Source organism: Eucalyptus grandis, chromosome 3 (assembly GCF_016545825.1).
Source record: "Eucalyptus grandis isolate ANBG69807.140 chromosome 3, ASM1654582v1, whole genome shotgun sequence".
Lineage (NCBI taxonomy): Eukaryota > Viridiplantae > Streptophyta > Magnoliopsida > Myrtales > Myrtaceae > Eucalyptus > Eucalyptus grandis.
This window is the reverse complement of record NC_052614.1, coordinates 3,443,385-3,450,807: the sequence shown is the minus strand read 5'-3', so window position 1 is coordinate 3,450,807 and position 7,423 is coordinate 3,443,385. Positions and strand designations below refer to the sequence as shown.

The following is a 7,423-nucleotide window of genomic DNA, read 5'->3' as shown; positions in this document are numbered from 1 at the left end:
TTCCTTGCATTCTTTCAAGGTCGCGCGAAGAAGCATTTATTCTGGCATTTTGTCTGGGGTAAAAAGGCAAAATCTCATAGATTAGACTGAGATGGGGAGAAAATTTGAATTTATTTGCTGGCTTCCCTTATCATCATCCTCGTATTGCTTTCCCATCACAAATTAGTTGTGCGGCCCGTCCACATGAGCAACCCTTGAATGGGATTTCCAACGCACACTTGCCTTATCCCGAAACCCTTTTCAATGGTTCCTCCAAGAGTCTCGTCTGATGCTGAAAAGCTCCTCCTTTTGGCTCTCGCCTTTTTCACAATCGTTACGACTTTCAGGGAGGGCCCTCAGATCACCATGGCGCAGAGTGGTAACAATAATGCCCAAACGATCCTGGTGAACGTTGGGGTGGTTCTTGATCTGGAGACGTGGGTGGGTCAGATGGGATTGAGCTGCATTAACCTTTCTCTCTCTGACTTCTATACTTCAAACCCTTCCTATAAGACTAGGCTCGTCCTCAATGTAAGAGATTCCAAAGGAGATGAGGTTGCTGCTGCTGCCGCAGGTTCTCTCTCTCTCTCTCTCGGTGGCGTATTGACTGGTCATAGAGGATGAAGTACTTTATGCAGCTGTTAGTGCGATTTAAGATGAATCTAATTATTGTTCATAATGAGGTGTTTGCCAATCTTATGAAATTTTCATTTTCATTTGAGAAGAATTCCCAGTTAAATTTTCAAGGACACGACAAAATAATTTGTGTTCCATTCAAAGCTATATGCATTCTAACAGCAGAGATTCTCACAGCCCCAATTTCCAGAGCTCCCAGAAGAAACGACCAACGTTAATTTTGCACTAAACAGCTGTTTAGTGCATTTATCATCTTCTAATAAAATCAAAGACAACAAAAAGTCGGTACTTAACATTCAATTTGATCTCTTTCACACTGGGAATGAGGAGGGTAACAATATAATCCCCCCAAGTCTTTCGGTCGTACGAGACCGACATTTTGACGCTTAGCTTGAGAGTGGAGGGGATTCGTGGGTTTGGTCAATCAACGCCACGCCGACTTCATAACAAGACTGGTCACTGAGAGTAACATTTGACCGTGGAACCTTTTAATTTATTGCCAGATAAAACTTCCCCCCGGGGGGTGGGGTTGGGTGTTGTTGGGGGCGTGGTTGGGTTGTTTTCCTGAGGGGGTGGTTAATCCAAAGGATAATTACGAAAAAAGTCGTAAACCCATTACAATTATGTTAATTTAATTCTAATCTTTTTTTAATCTAATTTAGTTTTAAACATTTTACAATTGTGTCAGTTTAGTGTATTTGGCCAAAATTGGCCGGCCGATGCTAACGTGAACGCCGACTGTCCAACGAAAGCTGACATGGCAATTTTTAAATATTTTTTCTGGCAATAAATTAAAAGAGATACTTCTTGTGGTTTTGGTCTTTGTGGTTTAAGAGTGAAGCACTATTTCTTGAATTTTTAAAACTCAATTGTACTTCCGTAATAAGTTTTAATACTCAATTGTACCTTCTTGATAATAGTCCCACTATACTCAATCTAGGATTTTTAATGCACTTATCTCATTGATCTTAGAATTGAGAAGTCCACCATCTCTATTATCTTGTATTTCACCAATATACAAATGTACATAGATTTATGGATACAAAATTGGATCTTGATAACAACGTGTGAATGGAGGATTTTTGTTTATGGTCTTGGATGGTATAGTGGGACTATGGTATAGTGGGACTATTATCATCTATTCTATTCTTTGAAGAATATATAGCTCTCTTATGACTCTCGTCCCACTATAAATGTAGTAATATTCTACCAAATTATGTATGCATAGTGAATCCTATTAGAAATGATCTTGCAAATGATGCATACTACATAGTAAAATAGTCACTTCAGGGGGAAGGCTGATCGAGATAATTTCAAATTATTTTCTTTGGAAAAATATGTACATGGTACATATCTCTACATAATTTCACTGATTTATTTTTCCAATTGACCCAAACATCATGGTTAACAAGATTGCTCAAGCTGAGCCAGTGATTTATTTCCATGGAAGTTGTGTGTCATTAATGATGAAATAAAACAACTAGGGTTTCCAGTTCCACCAAATAATTGTTAATGCATGAAAGCAGTGGATGCCGAGAGGCTTGATATATAATAAAACTTCACATAGGTCTGACCTCACAAAATTCATACAATTGCAATATGGGGCTTGGATTCTAGAGTGGAATAATTTGATGCCATGAAATAAAGAAATCAACTTATCTGTCTGCACCAATTTATCCATTCTTATTTGTTCTAAATTTATTTTCATGAAAGATTAGTTTCTGATTGGTATGCAATATCATATGCCAAAAAGAATATCAAAGGCAACAACGAATGCCTGCAATCTGGTAAATAATTATATTCCAACTTCAAACTTCTATTTTACTTTTTCTTAAACGTTTTATTTCTATAATACCGCATCAAGTTTTAATTGGCTTCTGATCAATACCATGCCTTTTCCAATAAGAATTTCCATTATGTGCCATGTTGTTATTGTTTCTCCATCTTTTTTTCACCCTTGCAGCACTTGATCTAATAAAGAATAAGCAAGTCCAAGCCATAATAGGACCTCAAGGTTCATTGCAAGCAAATTTCATCATTGACCTTGGAAAAAATCTCATGTGCCGATCATCTCTTTTTCTGCTACTGGTCCTTCCCTCAGTTCCATTCGGAGTCCTTACTTCATTCGAGCTGCGCAAAATGACTCATCCCAAGTGAATGCCATAAGCGCAGTCGTGCAAGCTTTGGCTGGAGAGAAGTGGCCCTCATATACGTGGACAATGCGTTCGGAGAAGGCATCATACCTTCTCTTACGGATGCTTTGGAAGAGGTCGACACGCGAGTGTCTTATAGGAGCCTCATTCCTCCTTCGGCCACGGACAGTCAAATCCTGCAGGAACTCTACAAGTTAATGATGATGCAAGCGAGGGTCTTCATAATGCACATGTTACCGACCCTCGGATCTCGGCTATTTGTCAAAGCAAAAGAGGTGGGAATGATGAGCGAAGGTTATGTGTGGATCTTGACTAATGGAATCACTGACCAATTGAGTTCTCTGGATTCATCTGTCGTCACTAGTTCGATGCAAGGAGTATTGGGCATCAACGCTTACATCCCGAACACACCAAACCTGAACAACTTCACGGCCCGATGGAAGATGAAATTCCAACAAGACAATCCATCCGTCCTTAATCCTACGTTGAACATTTTTGGATACTGGGCTTATGACGCTGCTCAGGCTCTGGCAATGGCTGTCGAGGAAATGGGTGTGGCTAATTTTACCTTCCAGATGTTTGATGCTTCAATAGATACAACAGATCTCGACATTATTGGGGTCTCTAAAAGTGGTCCGAAACTTCTCCAAGAACTAGCCAGTACGACATTCACGGGCCTCACTGGAAATTTTAGACTCGTTCATGGGCAGCTAGAGTGGTCAACATTCCAGATTGTTAATATCAATGGACATGCAGCAAGAGAGATTGGGTTTTGGACGCAAGAAAATGGGCTGCGAAGAGATTTGTATTCATTCAGCAAAAGTAAATATTCCACTTCGAACAGTAATCTCGGATCGATAATATGGCCAGGAGATTCCACCTCTATTCCTAAGGGATGGGACACTCCCACAAATGGGAAGAGGCTGAAAATTTTAGTCCCTGTGAGGGATGGTTTCAATCAATTTGTGCAAGTGACTAATGATCTTAGCACAAATACATCCAAAGTCATTGAATACTGTATTGACATCTTTCAAACCATTATAGAAAAATTGCCTTATGTTGTGGCTTATGAGCTTATTCCGTTTGCCTTTTCCAATGGAAGTAGCATGGGCAGTTACAACGACATGATAGATCAAGTAATTTACCAGGTGAGCAAGTGCTTCATTTTGTTGGAATACTTGTTGAAACTTACAATGCTAGCATGTTGTTGACAAAGAAACATTCCCATTTTTTTTTTGTTGGAATAGAATTACGATGGAATCGTGGGTGATATATCAATCACTGCAAACAGATCACTATACGTGGACTTCACGGCACCATACACCGAACCGGGGGTCGCAATGGTTGTGCCATACAAGGACAGCAAGGGCAAGAATGCTTGGGTTTTCTTGAAGCCACTCACTTGGGACCTTTGGTTAACAATCGGCTGCTTCTTTGTGTTTATAGCATTCGTCGTGTGGATTCTTGAACACCAAATTAATGAAGATTTCCAGGGTCCGGCTGGGCATCAAGTTGGCACGAGCTTTTGGTTCTCGTTTTCAATCATGGTCTTTGCACAAAGTAATCACCCTTCACTTTAAAAAATCAATTGACCATTGTAATCTACATATCATTCTTGGATAATTTAGGTGCTTTCCCTTAATTTGGATTGCAGGGGAGAGAGTATTAAGCAACCTAGCCAGATTTGTTATGATCGTGTGGGTTTTCGTGGTACTTATACTAACACAATGTTATACAGCAAGCTTGAGCTCTCTTTTGGTGGTGCAAAATCTTCAACCAACTGTGGTTGATGTGGATGAGCTCCTTAAGAGTGGAGAAAAATGTGGGTTACTTGGAAAACTCTTTCGTTTATGGAATGTTAAAGCAAATGAAGTTCGATGATTCCAGACTTATATCTTATAAGTCCGCTGAAGAATGCAAAGTGCTTCTTTCCAAGGGAAGTGACAAGGGTGAGATTGCAGCAGCATTCGATGAAGTCCCCTACATTAAATTTGCCATTTCTCAATATTGCAAAAGATATACCATGATCCCAACATTAAGAAGTGCTGGATTTGGCTTTGTAAGTCCTCAATCTCTTAGCTCCGAAAAGAAAACCCTCAAAATTTCCTATTACTAGGATTATTATTTATTTTTTTGTTTGAAAACTCTCATGTCTTGCCTTTCGTTTACAGGTTTTCCCCAAAGGGTCTCCGCTAGTACCTGATATTTCGAGTAATCCTTAATGATATCTTGAAGTGCTTAAAATGATGGAAATCGAAAATAAATGGTTGCCACCGAAATCCAACTATCCAGATTCTTCCAACAGCTTGGATCTTGACAGTTTTTGGGGCCTATTCTTGATTCTTTGGAGCTGCTGCAGTTTTAGCTCTCCTCATCTTCATGGTCATGTTTGTTAAAAGAAACTGGCATGTCGTTGCAAGTCCTTCAGGTTCACTACGGGAGAAATTTGTTACATTGGGAAGAAGATTTTACGAAAGAGACCTCAACTCCCATACTTTTGAGAAAGCCAGATTTAGAGATAGAAATATGGATGATGGCGACAATGAGATTGCAGCCGTTGAAACTTTGGAAAACACTAACTTCCCTCTGAGTTTTTCAAGAGATATCAACCAAAACAATGATGATATAAACAATGAGCAAGGCATGCCGTCTACAGAACAAGGACTTTCTAATCATGTAGATGAAGGGTGCTCCAACGACCGACAAACATCGATCTTATAAATCTAAGTTTAGAGAGGTACATGCCTCAACAACTTTAGATATTAAACTTTAAATTTTTTTACTTGTTGAACTTTGTACTTCTAGATGATAATAATTTCCCCCTCATTCTCTTCTCATGTAAGCACTACTATTTCTACTGTTTATCGTCTAATCACAATGTAACGAAAGATAGATGCTTCTCAAAGCATTTTCCAGAGGACATTACATGCATGTATTAGCTTCTCTTATTCTTTAATGTCTTAGCAATGAAAGTATTTATTGTTATTTCAACAACTTGCCCGAAGTGTGTTAATTTAGTAACAAAAGATGACTCCTTAAAAATATCTAACATGTATAATGAGAAAGTTCGGTAGAATAGGCTTCAATGGCTGAAGAACCTGTCAAAATCGTATGTTTTCCTCTTTTATATAAAGGGACATGATCAATTGACCCAATGACATGTAAAGTGCTCCTACGTATTCACTTTATTATTTAACCATTCTATTTAACTAAAGGAATTTGGTGTAATTAGAGCCAACTCAATTCGGCCCATCACTCTCCAGCCCATCCAAAAAACCAGTTCCAATTCGATCATCCTCCACCCAGAAGACAAGTCCATCAAACGCTTGACCTTGGTCCACGGCCTATGAGATGGCCCTTTATTCCTTAAAGCTGGTTCTCTCTCTTGTTGAAGGTTCAAGTTTTGTTGGAACGTGGTTTATACTCCCTATTGATAGATATAGTCATTTATTGCATATAAATATTAGAGAGCGACCCCAATCTCTGAATAAAAATATTAAATTAAATTATGTAACATATAATATTAAGAGCATTCATCATATAATTTAGTTAATGCATTTACATTGGACCGGTGACGAAGGATTCTAGTGAATAGTTCTAAGCTTAATTGAGTTAATTGGACTAAACCTATAAAAAAATTTCAAGTTCAGCCCATTATCTTTTAAGTGGCCGTGGATTGGTAGCAGCAGTGCATATTTGCTACTATTATTTAAAAAAAAAAGATTTTTGATGGAAGCGTATGCTTGAGAAAGAAGCATCACACATGGGGATAACTTTTGCTTTAAAACAAGAAATAAAGCAAAAATGAATGACCAAATATTTGGGTTAACATGAGAAGCAAGAATTTAAAATCGGAACAAGACAAAAAGAAGTATTGTGCATATATGGTCCACTCACGGCAAGATCTAAAGGAAGAAGGGGGCAAAGCAATGTTCTGTCCAGAGGAAAAATAGTCAAAGATGCACAATCACCACAAAGTAGACTTGTTTGAAATGGGTGAGTCGGGTCAGATTTTGGTCCGATCATAAATGATCCGACCCAAATCAATCCATTTAACCCATTTATCACCCATTTATCGTAGTGCAAAATTCTTAACCCATATCCAATCAATTTTACTAAATCTAGGAAAGTTTGTTTCTTATGATTTTAGAAAAAAAAAATGATATCGCTAAAATACTTTCATGCAATACAAATCTAGTTAACAGTTTTTATGTCAAATGAGGGACTATCAATTCAAAAGGGCTTTCTACTCACTCTCATGGAAAATTCTATTTTTTCCTAACCATTAATGCAGGATTTACAAGAATCACATCATCTCACTGTCATCATGTCGATAAGGGTTTGAGTATTCTCGCAAGTGGTAAGATTTTACCAATCTAAGAGGTCTTTGTTGGGACAGTAATATAGGCTTGGTCAACAGCTTCACAAATGGGACTATCAATGTCAATGCTTATAAAAGAAATGTTGTACAATCATCTTTGGGTTTATAAGTCAAGAACCCTATAGAATTATGACTTGTACTTCTTGAGTGATGCTTATAAACATATGAATTTCTACGTTAATTCAAATGCCTTAAAGGGACGCAATGTAGACTCAGCTTATGGGTTGAGAAACTAAGGGATTCAAAAATATGTAAGAGAGTGAGAGTTGGTGAT

The 7,423-nt window shown here is 38.1% G+C and overlaps 1 pseudogene; it reads left to right on the top strand.

Annotated features, from left to right (window-relative positions):
- Positions 1 to 243: 243 nt before the first annotated feature.
- Positions 244 to 5,690, top strand: LOC120291407 (annotated as a pseudogene).
- Positions 5,691 to 7,423: the final 1,733 nt, after the last annotated feature.